General features: G+C 41.5%; 1 protein-coding gene across 1 annotated transcript in view; it reads left to right on the top strand.

Moving 5' to 3' along the window:
• The window catches only part of GADL1 (glutamate decarboxylase like 1), a 185,939-nt gene that overhangs the window by 131,696 nt on the left and 34,297 nt on the right, over positions 1 to 19,946 (top strand). The gene's annotated exons all lie outside the window — the stretch shown is intronic.

Raw genomic sequence — 19,946 nt, forward strand, 5'->3', positions numbered from 1 at the left:
TAGAGATAAAGTTAAAAACCTTAATCTGGTACCCTTTGTGAGTGTGAGCCCTTCTGTTCTTTCCACTGACAGAAGCATCTTCTGCCCAAGGGGTTTATGTGATTAAAAAAGAGAGAGAAAAGAAAAGAGATTCCAGCAATGGGTTTCAACTGATCGTAGAACCAAATGGGCTTGACATTGTCTCCACACACAACTGGTGAGGGCTGAGAGTCTCGAGTGGGGAGAAGCCCCAGGCTCTAGGGACTCATTTTCTCTCCCCTGCACCTCTCCCGGCATGGTCCTACCGGTTAAATCCCTGCCTCTACACCAGTTCCAAGAACTGTGAAGTCTCATGAGCCAACACTACTTGCTCCCACCCCCCTGCTGCATGGACATGGTGGGTATTGAAGTGAGCCAGTGGGAGTTTGCCCTGAGGATTCTGGGGCCGTGATACGGAGAGCGGGAATTCACCACCGGTTAGGACCGTCAAAGTTGGGTCATGCTCCACCCCTTGCGTCTTCCCTCTCAAGCTCAGCTACCTGCATGGCCCTGGTTTGTAAAAGGTCTGACCTGCAAACCCCTCCCCATCCCCTGTGAGAAAATCGGTGATCCCGTTAATAGCTTTCATAAGCAATTAGCAGCACTGCTATTCCCAGTCAGGCAAGCAACAAACATTTACTGAGTGCTCGCCATGCTGTGAACTGGAGACCAGGACATCAACAAGACTTGGCCCCTACCCTTGAGTAGCTCGTAAGTGGAGAGACACATGATTAAGGGGATGATCCCAAGGTAACTAGTAAGGGCCCAGATGGAGATGAACCCTGTTTGCACTGATTGCTGAGAGAAAGGTTATCTACCTCTCTGTGTGACACATTAGAACTAAGTCTTAAAGGATCAGGAGAAGCCTGTTGCTGGCAGTTATAGAGAAGTAGATTCCAGAAAGAATCATTGCATGATGACCTAGAGACATAAGAGAAGAGGGTGTGATTCAAAGATTCCAGGGGTGCGATGGGACAGTCACAGGGTCCTTGTCTTTCATGACAAGGAGCTTGGAATTTGCGGCTAATTAAGAGAAAGATGGAAGACCATGGCCTTGAAGCCCTAACCAGCTCTAACCTCACCTGCAGCATCTCCTCTTAGCTTCAAGTCATTTTCTGTTTCTTCACAGCTCATTAAACCTCCTACACTGTAGCATAATGTATACCCAATATATACACATTCTACCCATTGTCAAACCCGAGATCCGGCAGCAGAGGAGGGGAGAGAGGGATGCTGCTATCTGTCCCTTTGGCTAGAAAAACCCTTCATTACCCATGCCAGGCAGTTAACAGTCCTGGGCTTTGTCTTGGGCTTTGTCTTGCATTTTTGAAATACTAAGCAACTAGAACAGCGCTAAAGAATGCATTTCAGATGGTAAGTAACCCATAAAAGAGAAAAAGAGGGAAAAAAGGACAGTGTGAAAATGTAATGGTGACTCTGTCTTCCTTTATGTGAAGAAATAGTTCTATTACCCATTCTCAAAAAAGTTTGAACTTGAAGGCGGATATACATGCTAAATCAGACTATTAATCAGATAATAACCTTTTCATCTTAACTGGAAATGAGTATGAATCAGGACATTCTATTCTATTCCCAGTATTTTCCAGCACTGATTCTCTTATAATGAATATTCGTGACTCTCTATGCCTTCCTTTTGGAATGTTTTGCTGTCATTTAGAACCAGGGTTTCCTTGTCCCGTCTAACGTCATACTATTTTAATTGTTAGGGTCACTTCTGATTAGTAAGCATGTATGCTGCTAACACATAATCATCGGTTCACAGATTCTTAGTTTCCTTTTATTGTCTTTGTGTGGGTATATATGCATGGATTTGACAAGGAAGGAAGGTGTGTGGAGACATATATGTGTTTATGTATATATATATACACGTACACACATATATATATCTGATTCTTGTGCTTTTCTGCTTACTTTAGATGGGAATGTAAGGATATGATTTATAACCCAGAGTGCACTTGAAGCACACTTAAAATTTATTTCGGGGTTTATCTTGGATGGAGAATCACAAACAAATAAATAAACCGAATAAGGGTTTGCCTCTCTGATTCAGGCTAGCGTCAGGCTTAGCTGTCAGAAGGCAGGATCAGTGGCGCCATGAGTCTTCCCTTTGGCAGTGGGAAGGGAGAGGGATTCCTTGATCACGAATGCGGAGTTTCAAAGCATGTGAGTGTGTGTCTGTGTGTGTGTTGGCCAATGTACGTGCACGTGTGTGAGACTGCTTTTGCGAACATAGCCCCTCTGCAGTCACTCCGCGAGACTACATTTGGTCACTGAGTTCCAGACACTTCTCTGTTTAAGATGCGCTTTCTTCTGATGTTCGCAACCTTCAGATATTCTAGGTCTGCCCACATCGCATTTACTTCCTTTCTGGTTTCCTTTCCTGGTACCATCCCCGTGGCCCCATGTGTTTTCTTTGCTCTCTGCATTTCCATCTCCAGCTCTGCTTCCTCACGTCGCTCTTCTGGAAGCCTCTGATGGCCTCCTGCTCTTTTCAGGAGCAGTCTCTAACCCCCTGCACCCAACGACCGCCGTTCATAATACACATCCTTGACGTTCCTTTACTCTCCTCCAATGAGACCAGTAAGAAAGGTGACCTACCTCCACCTAATTTTGTACAAGGCAGTACAAGTCCTTGCATAAAACATGAAGGAGAACTGATCTTTGTAATACGGATTTGCATTTCTCTACACCATGCGTGGGCATGACGGCCCTGGAAGACATGAGGAAGTGAGTGGTAAGATTCTCACACATGTCCTCAGAACCACAGGGAATGTAACCCGCCCACAGCACCGTGTTTTGTAAGTCGGTGATGTTGCTGTTTCAAGTAACAAGCGTGGAGTGCTATTAGTGATGCCATTTTCAGAAGGGGCACACAACTCTTGGTAAAGCTTTGAAGAAAACAATTCTTTCTCTTTGATTTACAGGGTAGTAGAAAACCTAGTGTTTGTTAAAAATGGGTGCAGAGAGGTGCCTGGGTGGCTCAGTGGGTTAAGCCTCTGCCTTCAGCTCAGGTCATGACCTCAGGGTTCTGGGATCGAGTCCCGCATCAGGCTCTCTGCTCGGCAGGGAGACTGCTTCCTCCTCTCTCTCTGCCTGCCTCTCTGCCTACTTGTGATCTCTCTCTGTCAAATTAAAAAAAATAAATTAAAAAAAAATGGATGCAGAGTATTTTGCATGTGTAGGTAAAATGGGGTTAGAAAATGGGCTTGGATAATGACAAATCAGGCTTCTCACCTCATTCATTTCCAGTAGGATATTGAAAAGTTAGGCAAGACACAGGACAAGGCTTAATTGCTCAGGACTGCTCTACACATTCCAAGGCAGGTGACATCTCTGTGTCCCCACTAAATGCCAATAGCAATCCCTGCACACCCTGAAAGCTAAAATATCTGCCCAGAGTTCCTCCCTGGAGGGTGGCTGGTCCACGGGATAAAATCGAGTCCATTCTTCTTGGCATCCTTCATGTCTGATCATCAAATATTAAAATAGCAAGAGATTGAAAAGAATCTAAGTATTCAACTATAGAAAATTGGTTAAATTATAGTACATAATTTATATATAAATTTCTAGGGCCTAGACAATTACAATTCTATTCCAAAATAACATATTCATAAGTTATTATTAATTGAAAAAAATGAGTTATACAAACAGCCACTATAGTATAATGCCAATTTTGAAAAAATTTGTGTTTTTATGTGCACAGATGCTTATGTACATATGAACTAAGGCTTGTATGGTTAGATAAGGGACAGACAACAGACATCAAAATATTTTAGAGATAGATTTATTTTAGATTCTAGAGATAGACTTTTCCTTTCTTTAGTATTCTTCCTCAACCTCTTGATTCTCTACAATTAACATGTATTGCTTTCGTCAAAATACTAGTAACAGCAATGACAATAATAATAAAGTGAAGTATGGAGTTATTGACCTCATGAAACCATTGGGCTCCTTGAGTGTTTACCTACGCAGAGGCTACCCAGGTATCAACTACAATCTGCTAACAGTTAAAAAAATAAATTAAAAAAATAAATTGAGCATTCACCCCAATATGTGTTTATTGTTTCGAAATTGTCTACATGCATTACTTTTAAATGTAATTTGTAACTTTAAAAATGCACATACTCACTTTTAAGGATGAATTTTGAAATTTTAATTATTTAGAGTTGTTCTAATCTCTTCTTCTTACCCCAGGGGATTGCCTTGTTTGGAGATGATGATTATACCATATTTTAATCAATTAGTTTGCAAACTATTTTCTCTCATGACTTGTTTCCAGATGCAGTATATGATTTGTCTTCCCTTCCCATCTCTCTTTCTCTCTACTTACGAAAACACCCACACTATCTGCACTGATTTTAGGCTCAAGGGCATTGCCACTGGTGGTCTATGTTGAGATCTTCAACAGCATTTCCAGGGCTCCCAGCATCGTAGTAGATTCTTCTTTGCTCTCTAAAGAAGTTTCTGTCTGCGTGTTTCTTCAGAAACCTCATGCCAGTGACTAGAGATGGAGGGTGAAGGAGTTAGGGAGATTCTGCAGAGACAAATCCAGATGGATAAGACCCAGAGAATGTACTTGAACATTCCATCAGTTTGCTTTGTCTCGTCTTTACTCAATGTTCTGATGCAGATTTCCTCCTTGGTCAACATTTCATAAATAATTCTGCATTGCGCCTAATGAATTTACATCCTTAACAGTAATTAACAAGTTGTCTTGTACTCATATGTGGTCATTTCGACTTTATTTTGTTGTGGTTGTTTGCTGACCTGCAGATTTGTGACTAATGTTAGTCATTTATTACAGGCGCCTTTCTCCTCAACAGGAGAAGAAAAATAAATCTTTTAGAACCTACTTGATGGGTGCGTTGTTTTATTGCTTATTTGGTGATATAGCTTGATATGCTTTTCCAGATATCTTTAGAGGGAATTTACTATTCTCCCTGGCAGGTTTCTGATTAACAGCACTTGAAGATGAGACTGCATAATCTGGGTGGGGTGTTGGGCTCCCTTGGGAGCCTCGTGGGGAAGACACCCAAGAGGCCACTTTCTGGGGGTGCTCTGGGGCTTCAGTGCCCCCCCTGCTCTGCTCCATTTATTTCCTGCACATGTGTTGGTGTATTCACATCAGAGTTCATACACATTTTGAGAGCTTCTGTATATTTTTGAGGATTCTGATTCTAATTTTCTTTCCATCACCATCTGTGACATTGGTATAGCCAATCACTCATTTTTGGATTTCGAACTAAAAACAACTTTCTTTAAAGATACAACAGTGTTTTGTTTTTAATTTTCAAGGATGAGTCTCTCTTTTAACAATGTGATATGACATTTATAATAAATTCGTCTATTTAAAAAAAAATCTTGTTTCCTTGTGGATGGAACTCATTTTAAAGCTGCACTTTCTTTAAAATTTATATTTAAGGAGAATCTAATATAGATGTGCCCTTTACATGAAGTATTTCTGAATGCGACTTGAGAGACTCTTTCTGATAGTGGCTGGAATGTAGATTTTAAAAATGCTTCGCTAATGAATTTCCTACGTCTTGTAGATACTGTATTTTCTTCGCCCAAACTATTAAGACTGAGGTGACGGGGCGCCTGGGTGGCTCAGTGGGTTAAAGACTGAGGTGAAATGCTGTCCTTTTAAGTGTCCTCTCAGACAGAGCTGTTTTATCTACAATTTGTCTGATACCCTACTAGTTGTAGTCATTTGTTCTTGCTTGTGTCATTCTGTGGCTCAGGGCCAAGGAACCACTTGGGGACATCAGGTGTAAGCATAGCCTTCTTCAAAGATCAGCTTGTGGGGGTGCCTGGGTGGCTCAGTAGGTTAAAGCCTCTGCCTTCGGCTCAGGTCATGATCCCAGGGTCCTGGGATCGAGCCCCGCATTGGGCTCTCTGCCTAGCAGGGAGCCTGCCTCCCCCTCTCTCTCTGCCTGCCTCTCTGCCTACTTGTGATCTCTGTCTATCAAATAAATAAATAAAATCTTTTAAAAAAATCAGCTTGTGGGGGCACCTTGGTGGCTCAGTGGGTTAAGCGACCTGCCTTCCACTCGAGTCATGATCCTGGCATCCTGGGATCGAGTCCTGCATCAGGCTCCCTGCTCAGTGGAGAGCCTGCTCCTCCCTCTTCCTCTGCCTCTTCCTTCTGTTCCTGTTCTCTCTCTCTCTCTCTTAAATAAACAGGTAAATATTTAAAAAACAAAACAAAACAAGAAATCAGCTGGGGAATTTGGGGGTGTCCGTTCTGCTAAAAGACATGGGATACTCTGAATGTTTCATGGGTTTATACTCATTGCTCTTGCCTAGTTTAAGTCATAGTCTTTCTAGATAGCTCTACCCCTTTGTATTTATACAATTTCAACCAACAAAAGAGCCTAACAGTATTCTTGTTGGCTATGCATGCGCAATGGGCGAGTTCCCAGTGAGCTTTCCCTTGTATTCAATAACATCTTTCAACACACAGAACACGTATTTTTAGATTATTGTTCTTATTAATTTATTTACTTATATTGCTTTTTGGTCTTTGGGACTTTAAGCACTATTTTTAGATGCATCCAGTGGAATTTTTAAGGCTAGTGATCTAAACTCCCCAGGAGAGCTAGACAAGTACAGATGTCCTCATTAAAAAAAAATTTTTTTTCTTTCCTTTTAGTTTCCTCTCCTAAGTTTATGAGGCTCTGCTCTCTTGTTTCTTCTCATTTACTCTTCTTTTCATGGACTCTTCTCAGTTACTGTGGAAGAAACTTGGAGCTGGGCCTATCCGTTGAAAATTAAAATTGAGCAAAATGAAGCTAGGGGTCTCTGCGGGCTGAGGCTGAGCTCACGTGCCTGAGGTCAGGACAGGACGGGTTCTGAAAGAAGAATGGGCATATGTGTGGCTCCCTGGGACTGGCCGATCCACTGGGCACTTTATTTTATTTTATTTTTTGGCAATCTCGATAACAGTGATGGAGACTGAAGCCAAACAAAAGAGTGAAAGCTGCATTTCCAAACATCTTTTGGTAGCTTGGGTTTCCGGTTCAGCACACAAGCACGGTATACTCGGCTGTGTCCTGGCAGCAGCACAGGCCGTGTCTACAGCAACTGTGTATGAACCAGTTCGGTAGCTGAAATATGCTGGTTTCTTAAGTCTCTGCTCAAATCCTAAGACCACCTGAAATAATTCTGAATTTCCGACTAGGTCAGGGTGCGCACTGAGGAAAGGCAGAAACTTCATCAGTCCAGGACACATTGCTATGTCTTGAGTATAATTTTATTTCATTTACTGGGTCGGAGGTGGCCAACTCAAGCACCCACAGAAGCTAGACAAGTAGCCCAAGTAAGGGCAGTAGACTGGCCATAATCCGGTAGGGCAGGTGTGACGGAGGAGAGAGCAGCAGCCTCAGCTAAAGGCGGCAGCATCTACTCAGCTTCTTTTTTTTTTAGATTTTTTTTTTTTTTTAATTTATTTGACAGACAGAGATCACAAGTAGGCAGAGTGGCAGGCAGAGAGAGGGAAGCAGGCTCCCTGCTGAGCAGAGAGCCCAATGCGGGGCTTGATCCCAGGACCCTGAGATCATGACCTGAGCTGAAGGCAGAGGCTTTAACCCACTAAGCCACTCAGGCGCCCCCATCTACTCAGCTTCTAATGACGATGGCCCAGCGGGAATGCAGAGCTGGGCTACACGTCTCATTGTTCAACAGATGCTAGATCGATAGATCCTTCCATGAACCCTCCTTTGCTTTTGATGGTTTGTGTGTTGGCACATGGTTTAAAAATTTGCAATGTATCTCTCTGGGCTCTGGCCTTCTGGCTTTTCGTCTGAAAATCCTACCTACATTCTACATTCGTCAGGCCTTAGCTACCTGTTTCTGCATGAGGGTCCCTGGAAGCTCCTTGGATGAGGCCGTGTCCCATCCCGGTCTTTGTCCTTTCACGGCAGCTAGTGTGATGGTCATTCCTCAGCCCGCCATGAACGACGAGGGATGCCCAAGTTCTGTGTCATCTACCAGAAAAAGAAATCTCATGGCCGTGTACTTTCAGATGTATCAACAAGAAGGTTTTCGGTATGGCAATCTTGAGGCAAATGTGACAGCATATTTAGGATATATGGGCGAATTCTGTTTTTGTGTCTTCTCTGTTCCTGATCCTGAGAACTAGATGGGGCCTCTGGGCTCCACACCTCTCTTGAGACTTGTGGAGCCCTGAGGGGTCTGTCTTCCTAGGTTTTCTGAAAGCTTCAGCTGGCCGGTGAAGACACCCAGAGAGGAAGGTAAGGAGTTTGGAAGCAGAGGGACAGGCCCAGGAGAGTAAGGGGCTGAAGGAGGGGTCCTGAGAGTGAGTTCCCCAAGTAGGGATGACTTCCCACTCCCCTCTGTGAGCATCTTAAGGAGGTACGTGTGTGTGTGTGTGTGTGTGTGTGTGTGTGTGTGTGTGTTCCCGATGTTGGAATGTCTGCTCATTCCTAACAGGTAAGGACATGGCACAGATACCACAGAACAAGGGATCTTGCTGGTTCAGATTCTAAGCATATCATATACTGGAGCAGTCACCTAGACGCTGACACTGAACCTCTCCAGGACCCCTGGGGACTGTGGGAGTTGTAATAATGGCAGAGACTGAGTTTCAGTCCGGCCTGGTAGAACCCTGGCTTGAGGCGGGATTTAATTTTATTCAAAGGCTACATTTTGTACACACCTGAGATGATGGAGCAAAATTCATACCCACAACACAACCATTAAGGAAATTGCTCTGGACTTGATGCTGTACTTTTTGATGCAAAACTAAGAGTGGACCCAGAGCTGAAAGGAATTATTATTATTATCTTAATTAATTATTATTATTTTTATTTATTTATTTATTTATTTATTTATTTATTTTGCAACGGATCTTTGAATTCCTTTGCCAGAACCAAACCTGCCCCCTGGTGGCCCCTTTGCTCATTTTCCTGTTCCCAGCTGGGAAGAGCTTCAGGGAACATGGACCTAGGAAAGGCTGTTGCAACATGGGTTAGAATTTCAGCCTCAGTGCTTCTAGATTCTGCCAGACCCAGAAAGGCTCACCTGAGTAAGAAATCACATTGGTCCTTGTCTTCACTTCAAATGCGTTTCTGCTCCTCTTTTCATCTTTACTTCAGAGGAAGGAGTTCCTCTTTCCAGAGCAAACTCTTCCATGTTTACCTTTGGGGCTCCCATCCTGGATTTCATCCAATGGGCAATCTCTCTACCCCTATACTTCCCTTCTCTTCTACCCTCTCCCCTCTCTCCCCACTCTCCCTCCTTCTCAGATTTGCATTTGTTTTCTCTCAGCTATTGCTGCCTTCAATCAAAAAACCCATACAGGCTCTGACAACCTTGAAGGAAATCATTTTATGATTTTCATTGAGCGCTCTTCCCCTCACACAACTTCCTGTCTCTTTCTCCATCCCTCTGGACTAAACTTCTGAGAAGAAAACCATAAAGGGGCTGACTCTGGTCGGCACGCTGTGTCACAGTATTTAAAACCATTCCCATAATTTTGGGCGTTCGGGTTGCTTCTAATGTTTTTGCCATTGTGAATGGTAATGGATGAACGTGTCCAGGCTCACACTCACTTTTGCTTTTATTATGTCAGGAGACAGAGTGCTCAGTATGTCATTGCTGATGATGAAAATCAGTGTGGTTTTCATCCTGACTCTGGCTGTATGTTGTGATACTGTCTTTTAAGAAGGATGTCACCATTTATAATTTATAATGCCACCAGCAAGGAATGAGTTCACAGGTTTCCAGCCAATGAGGGGGTGGAGAATGCTATTCAGAGAAGGTGAAACATCGTGTCTTAAATTTGTTTTACCTTTTATTGTATTAAATGTTGGTGGGCTGAACGATGTTCTAATTTTTTTTTTCCCTTACAGATTCTACTTCTGGTCGTATTCATTGTTTCCTCCCCTCCCCCATATCTTCCATATTTATATTTTGAGGTCTGATGTTTTCCTTATGAATTTGAATGAGGGTTTATATAGTTTGAGTTTTAAGGCCCTTTTTGTCAGATAAAATGCAAATATTGTCTTCGGTATAATGTCCTTTTTATTTTAGTCTTGCTGTTTTTTCATTGTACAGAAGTTTTAAATTTTTTATGTATTCAAATCTGTCAGTCTTTCCCTTCATGATTTATTCCACTTCTTCAAAACTGAAGTTACTGTCTTTCACAAATCTGATAAATATTCCATTCCATCTCCTGCTGGTTTTTCTGTCCTTCTTCTTCTTCTTCTTCTTCTTTTTTTTTTTTTTTTTTTGTATTTAACTCCTTAACCCAGGTGGAGGTTATTTTTGTATACAGTGTAAACTATGACTCTAACCTGGACAGTTCCTCAAATTATTATATAATTCTCCTAGTTTGATTTATTAAGTAATTTTTCTTACCACTTTTTATTACAGAAAGCTCATGTTGTCATATGTTACATTTTTAAAAACACTTTCTTCTACTGCTGGATTTTTCAGTCGGTTGTATTGACTGTATTTCTGTTTTTGAGCCAGGAACAAAGGTGTCAAGAGGCATTGCTTCATAATGCACTCACAAAGTGGCTAAAACGCCCCCTTTGATTTTTCTTTAAAATGCCATTTTTTAATACTATATTTGAAATTTTTCCAGATGTATTTCAGAACTTTTTTTTTACATTAAAAAGACATCTTTGTTAAGATTTTTATTGTCACTTATGTCACTAGATCTGGAGCTAAGTAAACAATGCCTTTACTGCTCATTGGCTGTGTGACCATGGACAAGTTGCCTTGCCTCTTCTCTTTCATCAACGGCATAGGGATAATAAAAATATCTCCCTTAAAAGGTTTTGACAGGGATTGGATAATATAATACCTGGATTATACCACTTACCATAGTAAGTGTTTGTTAAACGTTGATTTCCATTATTAATCTTGTTACCCCATGTTTGAAGTATGAACCTGAAATGTCTTCTTAATGCCTGTTTGCTCCTCTCCAGATGAGCTTATGTGCTCTTATAATAATAAACTTTCTAAAATACAACCCTGATCATCCTGTTACTCCTTCGCATTTTCTTTGTCCCAAAGGAAAAGAGCCCATAATCATTCAGGGATGGCAGTGGTCCAATTTATTTCAATCTTCTGGTTCTGTCTCCTGCCCATCTTCCTCAGGCACCCTGCTTTCAAGAATCACACTAAAATAATATATTATGGATTTTCATGGATTCAATGAGAGAGCGCATGCAAGCCATTTTGCACAGTACTGAGCTCAGTGCAAAATGGAAATATGGGGCTCCCTTGTTCAGAAATTATTAAGAATTTCAAGACAGTGACAGTAGAGCATTAAACTAAGTATGAGGCACTTCTCAAGTGTAGGGCCCTGAGTGACTTCTTGAAACCAGCCCCGGGACTCCGGGTTTGACAATGGAGATGAACTTCAGCGTTCCGACTTCCTTGCATTTTCTCACACTGCTCCCTCTGTCTCTGGTGTCTCGCTCTTACGTCCTTCCTCCTCTGTAGCTCACCTCATGCTCAGTCTCATCCCGGAAACCCCAGAGGTATATGCTTGTTTCCTCCTTTAAAGGACTATGGCTAGGATCTAGTCTTCTCTAGGCCACTTCTAGCTTTTGGCTTAGGATATAGGGAATTTTTGTGTATGAACCCATCTTAAAATTAGGCTGTCAGCCCCTCAGCTTGCCCAGGAAGCATTTCCTGACACATGAGTATGGGAATACTTCCCAAATACTCTTATGACAACTTTGCCCCATCCCCCTAGTCCATCCCCATCCCCCCCACACCTTGGCCATTGCTATAAGAAAGCGACTTTTTTGAGGGTGGAAAAGATGGTGGCTATCCTGGGAAGAGAGGAGCAGGTGATGAGAAGTTCCCTATAGGAAGAAACAGCTGATGAATTTTAGGACAGGAATGATACACTGAAACTCCCCATTATCACCTAAGATTCCCTCCCTCGTGTTAATGGTGCTGTTGGTGGATGGGTAGAAGCGCAAAGTGAGGCAGGGTGTTCCACTGGGGCCAACCATATTTGAGCTTCGATATCCCAAGCCTGGCTAGTGGAGAGTCCAATATGAAATAAAAATGATAATCCCTTTGTTCAGAAATTGTCAAGAACTTTAAGGTGGTGATGGCACAATATAAAGCCAAGGGTGAGGCTCTTCGAAGATCAGGGCCCCCATGTAGCTGCACAGGTTGCCTACCCACCAAGCCAGCCAGCCCTGGTACTCTGCTTAATGTTAAGTAAGGGGGAGGGGGCGATTGTTAATATCCTTACTTCTTTGCATCTTCTTACATTGCTACTATCACATGGTAGATGCAAATAAATGTTTGCTGAATGAATGGATCAGTGGATAAAGGTGTGAACTAATGTGTTACCCTCTTGGGTGACTTCCTTCCACACTTAGAGTGGTTTCCTAAAGACATAGTTGTTCTTACCTGCTTTACCCATCAGCACACCCTCAGAAGTTTTTTTAAATACTGCTCTCCCTGAGTGTATTTTGATTGGGCTTGTCTAGAGTGATGTCTTGGGATCATCTGGTGTTTTTTGTTTTGTTTTGTTTGTTTTTTAGATTTTATTTATTTTTGCACATGCGTGTGAGAAAGAGTGAGCACACAAGTTGGGGGGGGATTGGAGGGAGAAGCAGACTCCTCACTGTGCAGGTAGCCCGATACAGGACTCGATCCCAGGACCCTGTGATCAAAACCTGAGCAGAGCAGAAGGCAGATGTTAACGGACTAAGCCAGGCAGGCACCCTGGGATTGTCTTTCTTATCTGACTTCTGATGTGTAGGAGGGACGAAGAGTCATCACATCCCATGAGTGATGGTCCCCATGGGGCTTTCTCAGGATGAGGGCAACTTGATAAGGAAGACATTTTAGGGAAAATGGACATTTTAATTGCTCTTCTAGCTTTGTCCTGGAGGAGGCCACCTCCTCTGTCTGTGTAAGTCTAGCAGAGCTGCTATTGCCTAATTGTGTTCTGTCGGCCAAATCATCATCAATTCAGAAGGCAGAAAAAAAAAAATGTAAAGTCAACATTTACAGGTCGGACTCCAGATGGCAAAACCTCTCTTGGTTTCATTGCAACTTTTCCTACTGTTTATCTTTGACTCAGGCTCTGGTTCTTAAGCAAATGTCTCCCTATCTAGGATGTCATAGAAATGATAGCACCCCACTGTTCTTGGCGGGGGGCGGGGGAGGATCATTCAAATGTTGGAAGTACGGCAGCAGAACTTGCTTCAGTGGATTGTAGTATCACCTGCCTAACTCAGGATGGAGACTGTCTTTCCGTCTGCCACCCGGGGGTGGGGGGGAGGGGAGACGATGGCCAGGTGGTACCAAGGTGCATCAGAATATTGTAGTTGGAGAAGAGGGGAGCCAGAATTCTCATTTGAATTTGCTCCTTCATTTAAAAATGTATACGGATCACCTACTATGTGCCCAACACTCACCTGGGTGCTCAAGGTGCTTCTTTTTTGTTTCCCTAGTTAATGTGTTGATCAAGGGGCTTAGAGAAATGGCAATTAGAGACTGGGGTTTTTATAAAAGAGAACAGGAAAGATTAAACAATGACTAACAGAGAATTGCTTCTCAGTTTGTACAGAAGAAAGCTCTGCTCTGTCTTCAGTTTGCAATGCTGTGGTCCTGTGGTTTTATTTTTCTTACACTCATACATTGTAAGTGTAATCTATGTTGCAAAACTGAGTTATGATTTCTGTTGTACTCTAAACACTAGAATCTATCAGACCATGTCTTGGCAACTAGCTTCTACTGTGTATCTTCTTCTGGTTTGAACAGAGAAAATGCCTTGGATCTCAAATCTCATCTATAACTCTATTAAGAGATTTTCCCCGCTTCACATCCTCAGTTATTTAAGAGAACTAAATTTTGAGAATTTCATTAAGCAGTTTATTTTTTTTTAATTTATTTTTTGGTATGATGTTAGATATAAGATGGCTTTACTAGTTATTTTATTAAAGACAAATATGAATATATTAAATATGAATATATTAAATATAAATATAAAATATAAATGCATGTTATATAGAAATTTCCAGCTTTGCAAAATATTTCATATAATAAAGTTGCCTATACTATTATCATAAAAGTAATATTAAATAAAATATTTTATTGCCTAATACCCTCATTCAAAGGTTTAAAATTAATTTAATAGGAATTCCCTATAAAGTTTTTGTTCTTTTTATAACCAAAAAAAAAAAATCAGTGGAAGGATACTGTCTTTCATATTGAACTTATTTATGAAGGTATATTTTCCAACTATAGATAGCCACATTCTACATCATTTCAAAAAAGGTATTTTCTGACACATGTACTTTTCTTCATTTCATAGGTATATTAACTTTTATCACATAATTTAAAAATTTCTGGTCAAAAGCCAATTAAAGATCTTATATGTATACACACATTTAAACACACACATAGACATCTATACATACATATGCACACACACACACACACACACACACACATACACACAGATATATAGGGAGATTTTTAATATAAGTCAGAGGTTGTAAAGGACTCCCATATACTTCATGTATTTTTTTATGTAATGGCAATTCAGAAAAATCACATGAAACCTTCGAATATAGCTTTCCAAAGCAACCTTGTCTTGAAATACTAAGTAGAAAAGGGAAGTTCTTTTTTTTTTTTTTTAAGCCTTATGATGTGCTGCATGGTGACTAACACAACATAATAAAAATAATAAAAAAATCTTAAATATATTTAAATCACAGGAAAATAAACCAACTGGAATTGGTACATTGTATCCCCCCCACCACCAATAATCAACCAGTTAGCTTTTTTTTTTTTTTTATTGAGCTATAGTTGGCATACAATGTTACTTTAGTTTTAAGGACACAACATAGTGATTCCACAGCTCTATATGTTAAGCTCATCACAAGGGTAGCTCCCATCTGTCACCATAAAGCTCTATTACAATACCATTGACTAGATTCCCTGTTCCCTATCTTTCTTTCCACTACCTCCCACTCTCCTTCACCCATTTTGACCAGACCCCTCCTCCTCTCTGGCAACCTCTAGTTTGTTCTCTGTATTTATTGGTCCCTTTCTGCTTTTTGTTTGTTTGTTCTGTTCTTTAGATTCCGCACATAAGTCAAATCATATGGTATTTGTCTTTCTCTGTCTTACTTATTTCACATAGCATAATTCCCATCCATGTTGTCACAAATGGTAAGATCTCCTTTTCATGGCTGAGTAAGAGTCCCCTGTAAGCATACATCATGTCTTTATCCATGCATCTGTTGATGGACAATTAGGTTGCTTCCATAACTTGGCTATTGCAAATATGCAACAAATAAAAGTGGGCATACATCTATTCCAACAAGTGTTTTCATGTTCTTTGGGTAAACACCCAGATGGAATTCCCGGATCATAGGGTAGTTTTCTTTTTAACTTTGTGAGGAACCTCCATACTGTTTTCCACAGGGGCCGCACCAGTTTTTGCTCCCACCAGCAGTGCACAACAGTTCCTTTTTTATGACATCCTTGCCAACACTAATTATTTCTTATACAAGGAAGCTATTTGAAGTGCATGTCCCCATTCTTCTTTTCTTGCCTAGATGCCTGCCACAGATGTCTCAGGCCAATCTGCTTGTTTCTAGCATTGTGCGTACATCTAATCTTTCTTTTCACATGTTTGAGGGCTCCACAGAAACAGCCCTTGGGTCATTTTGTTCCACCATGTAAAGAGCTTCTCACTACCCTCTCTACAAAATGTGGGTTCCTCAGCAGGTTCCTCAAGGCACCTGGCAACTCGAGGTGTGCCTCCTTCTGCACCTACACCTCTCAAGAAGGATCTGAAGCTTCCTTCAGATCCCCAAGAGCCCTGTGCTCAGTCTCATCCCTCTCCTTTGTACCTTAGTTCCAGATGCTCTCTTTCCTTAGAATCTCTCTTTTCCTGGCTCCTCCTTCCCCGATATTACACAGATACACACACACACACATATATATATATGAGTGTGCATATACACATATATAAATTTCATATTATTTATAATGTAAAATAAAAGGTAATTGGTGTGATGTACAGTTTCAATACTGTCTTAAAAATGTTGGCCTTAGGTCTGACCCTAATTGGTATGTGAGGGAGGGTGCTCTATTATGAGTAGAGAGTAATGGTTCCACTCTGATTTTTCAACTTATTGCTTCTCAGGTCAAGTTATTTTCCCTCTGCCCATTCTCCCATGCACACTTCTGAACATCTCCTACTGTTCCCCATCAGTATTAATGTCAGATAAATATTGGTTGAATTAATAAAGTTTGGTCTAGATTCAAAGACTTTTTGGGTAACAAACCAGAGGCAACCCATTGGGAGAAAAGTCAAGAAGAAAGCTTAACCAATTTCCATTTGCACAAAAGACTTGGCTAGCGTAGGAGCTAAAATATACCACGCAGTAAAAATAAACATATAAAACCCCAGATTCTGCAGTTAATGGAATGTGAAAATGTGTGTGCACTGCTGCCACTGGGTGCCTGGAAGAAGACTTCGCCGCTTGTTCTGTCAATAAACCCTCCACACACTCTGTAAACATAGTCATCACTCATTTCTAGAATTTACCAAATAAATATTCTGAGTCAATTTTAACTCAGCAACTTGGTTAGGGGCTCTGATAGGTTCTAGCTGCCTTCTCCCTGGAGGCGGTACTCAGAATTTTCATTGTCATCCATGATAGAACATTTCTCAATAATGTACAATGTGACAGAAATTCACTGGAATTTGAAGGAAACCCAGAATTTTATTAAATAAGTAAATAAAGCACCCAGTACAAGAGTGACACCCAGGGTCTCTTCGAAGGCCCTTCATTAAATGCCTATATGAAAACTGTGTGTGACACCCTTTTTAAGGAGAGAAAGAAATCTAATTGAAACAATTTTATGGGCTGTGTTCTGCCTGGTAAATTTTAATACTTGTTTTGCCAGTCTGCATTGATACTGCTTTTATTTTTTATTAGTCACTGATTTTTGATTGGTGGCACAGGAAAACAGACAGCCTTTACTTTTGATAATCAAAGTGGGAATGACTGCAGTTTTCCTATGTGCTTTTCCCTCCACAAAACCCTCCCTGATTCTCTTATTCTTTATGTAGCCGAGGCTCCACCTTCTGTCCATCACTGCCCTGCTCCCAATTCTAGAAAAATATGTATACTAAAAATTCTGAAATGAGAGGGGCACCTGGGTGGCTTAGTGGGTTAAGTGTCCAGCCCTTAAGTTCAGCTCAGGTCATGATGTCAGGGTTGTGAAATCGAGGTCCGAGTGGACTTGGTGCTCAGCAGGGAGTCAGATTAAGATTCTCTCTCCCCCTTTCCCTGCTCCTCCCCCTACTCATGAGCATGTGTGCGCTCTCTCTCTCTCTCTCAAAAATAAATAAATAAATAAATAAATAAATAATAAATAAATAAATAAATAACTGAGACCTTTAAAAAATTCTGAAATTAGGGAACACATTCAGGGCAAAGTCACATTACCAAAGTCACTCTTTCCTTTACAAAATTATTCCAGGTAGTATCCCTTTAACTTAGAAGCTCCATGACCCTAAATAACTCTCTTTGAGTGCTTATCCAAGCCATGTCTATTTCACCTGCAAGTATTTGGTATTATTAAATCTGGAGTATGCTATGATGAGAGAAAGATAATTATTTAAGCCTGCGATTTTTTAAAAAGATTTTATCTATTTATTTGACAGAGAGAGAGAGAGATTGCAAGTAGTCAGAAAGGCAAGCAGGGAGTGAGAACGGGAAGCAGCCTCCCCACTGAGCAGAGAACCCCATGTGGGGCTCGAGCCTAGGATCCGGAGATCATGGCCTGAGGCAAAGGCAGAAGCTTTAACCCCTTAGCCACCCAGGTGCCCCAAGTCTGAGATTTTTGAGTATGGATGGCCCAGAAGATGGTTAAGAAAAGAGAGAAGAAAGAGCAGAATAAGTTTGAAGAAGTTGCTGGCCATTGTTTTGGGAGTCCTATGTGAGAGGTATTTGGGGAATGCCCACCAGACACAGTCCATGGGTAGCTAGAACTCAGTGGCTATGATCCAAGGAGAATTTCACAATTGGGGGTAGAGTGTGGGAGTTTCCCACAGAGAGAGATACAAGTCCTTGAAATGATATTTATAGGAGAGAAGAAAACTTCATGAAGAGAAGCACCATTTTGAGTAACGTTTATTGAGAAGACACAAGGTGGGGTGGCAAGCTGCAGTCAGAAAGTAGCTAGAGTCCTAGCAATGTATATTGGTATGGAAAGGAAGGAAAGGAGCCTTCAGGAGTGCTTTCAGGGGATGGGGAATGTGTTCCAGGGAGGTATTAAACTTCATTCAAGATGCACCTGCCTTTTCTCTATATCCAATCTTCTCTGAAAGGGAGAATTTCCTTTTTGCCTTTCCAGGGACATGATTTATTGCTACAATAATACTGTGTAACAAATAATCACAAAGGTTAGTGATATAAAACAGTAGACATTTACTGTTCGTGCATCTGGGAGTCAGCAGGGGAAGGGGGAGCTGTTGGGTGGCTAATTTAGGCTGAACTCGGTTAGGGTGGGCGCAGCTCCAGTAGTCTCTTATTCTCTCCCTTGAACAAGTGGATTACCTGAGGCATGTTCTTGTGACAATGACAGAGACCCAAGAGCACAAGCTCAAGTGTGCGAGAATATTTCAAGAGTCTCTATCACACTATGTTTGCTAACATAGGATTGTCCAAAGCAGATTGCAGAACTGAACCCAATGTTAACAATGGTGGAGACAATCCTCCACCCCACTGCAAATCCAAATCAAGCCATGTGGCCAAAATCAAGACCAGTGGGGCAGGGAAATATACGACTCCTGTGGAAGTGAAAAGGTGAGCATACCTGTTCCTGAAGAGCTACCTGATCAATCACAAACACTTGGAATCTAGCAATTTAGAGGTAATGTAACAAAAGAGAGAATATAGAATAATAAAATCCAGTGATAATTCATAATCAGTCTTTCACCTGCCACAGTGTTACTATGGGAACCTGTCTCAGTTCAGTTCAGCACATATTTTGCGAAGCACTGTGGGAAAAATCAAAGATGAAAATGACATCACATCTTCCACCAAGCGGTTTTCAGTCTGAAGAAGAGAGAAACATCTAAAAGTTACTGATAATGAAAAGTCAAGTGTAACAAGAAGGGCATAGAAAGAAGGGCAGAAAGAGTTCCTCTTCTCAAGTGACTGCTTGGGGGGTCAAGTGGAGGACATAGAATATGCTGTGGCTAATTTAAGAAGAAAAGAATTTATGGAGAATAGTCACTGTAGGGCTAAAAAGACAGATGTTTCAAAGCCATTGTCCCAGGACAGGGCTGCCCAGGGTGCTGCTGCCCCTGCCCGTCTGACGTAGCCTGTCTAATTATGAATCTGACCTAAGAGATGCCCACACTAGAATCGGCTGCCTCTACCACAATCTGCCCATGGTAGTGATGGATTCCATCACTAAACCGCTTCTCCCACTGACCTCAGCTCTGAAATCATAACTCATACAGGTGCATTTGACCTGTTAACTCTCAGTCACATCAGACACCTTAGCTGCAAGGGAGCCTTGGAAATGCATTAGCCTCTGCAGTATAGGAAGGTGCTATATTTAGAAGGGTTGGGCTGATGCTGAATCAATCCCTACTGTCTTCTACAAGAAGCCAAGGGAAGACTTCCATCAAGAGGCAGACATTTGGGGTGCCTGGGTGGCTCAGTCAGTTAAGCCTCTGCCTTCTGCTCAGGTCTTGGTCTCAGGGCCCTGGGATCAAGCCTGACTCTATTTGCTTGATCTGCTCGGCAGGAAGCCTGCTTCCCCCTCTCTCTGCCTGCCTTTCTGCCTACTTGTGATCTCTTTCTCTGTCAATTAAATAAATAGATAAATCTTAAAAAAAGAGGCAGACATTTGCACCAGGTCTT

The sequence above is a fragment of the Mustela nigripes genome, chromosome 2 (assembly GCF_022355385.1).
Source record: "Mustela nigripes isolate SB6536 chromosome 2, MUSNIG.SB6536, whole genome shotgun sequence".
Lineage (NCBI taxonomy): Eukaryota > Metazoa > Chordata > Mammalia > Carnivora > Mustelidae > Mustela > Mustela nigripes.